This window comes from Acyrthosiphon pisum, chromosome A1, assembly GCF_005508785.2.
Source record: "Acyrthosiphon pisum isolate AL4f chromosome A1, pea_aphid_22Mar2018_4r6ur, whole genome shotgun sequence".
In the NCBI taxonomy this organism is placed as follows: domain Eukaryota; kingdom Metazoa; phylum Arthropoda; class Insecta; order Hemiptera; family Aphididae; genus Acyrthosiphon; species Acyrthosiphon pisum.
In genome coordinates, this window is record NC_042494.1 from 112,048,100 (window position 1) to 112,048,949 (window position 850).

Sequence of the window (850 nt, forward strand, 5' to 3'; positions counted from 1 at the left end):
TTTCTTATACAATGATATTATATCATTGGATTCAAGTCTAATACAACCAATATACAATTACCCACTTGTAATCTACTGTATAGCAGAGCGATAGTAGGTAAGATCCACTTACCTGCTTTTTTGAAAATGTTGTGTATAGAAAATGCAAATATAAACAACCAGTGAAAATGGCATGTATATATGTACATTTGTTTTAAAGTTACACCAAAGTCCAAAAACCAAAATCGATTTTATCAAAAACAAATTTTGCGTAAAAATTCCCGTTTTTCCTTAATTTTTATGTTGTTTTTCCCGGCGCTTTTGAAAACTATAGAGCATTTTAAAATTTGATCTCCCGAATGCACCAACTAGATAGATTTACTTTCCTATCAAATAAGATACTGTTGAAGAAAATCGAAGCAGTTTTACTGCCTCAAACGGTGGTGAGACACAAAAATTTAAAAATACCTACATATCATTGTAAAATCAATACATTAATTGATCCGTTCCGAATCTAATATGTCCAAGGAACAATATTTTGGGCTCATATTTAGTATAAAAACATTATTTAGTTCACAATTTTAAATTTACATTTGCCCCATTACAATTTAAAAAAAGGTGGGTAAGTGGATGTCGCTCTGCTGTACAGTAGGTTAGAAGTGGGTCACTGTATAATGGGACAGTATTAAATTTGAATTCAATGATATAATATCACTGTATAAGAAAAACGATTCTGAGCGGAGATGGTATATCAGTCTATGTATTAGACATATATATACAATATACTTATCTATGGTATTAAAAAAAAATTGACCTATAATAGGTACGTACCTATAATAAATTCCAAATTAATCATATCATAATATCTATT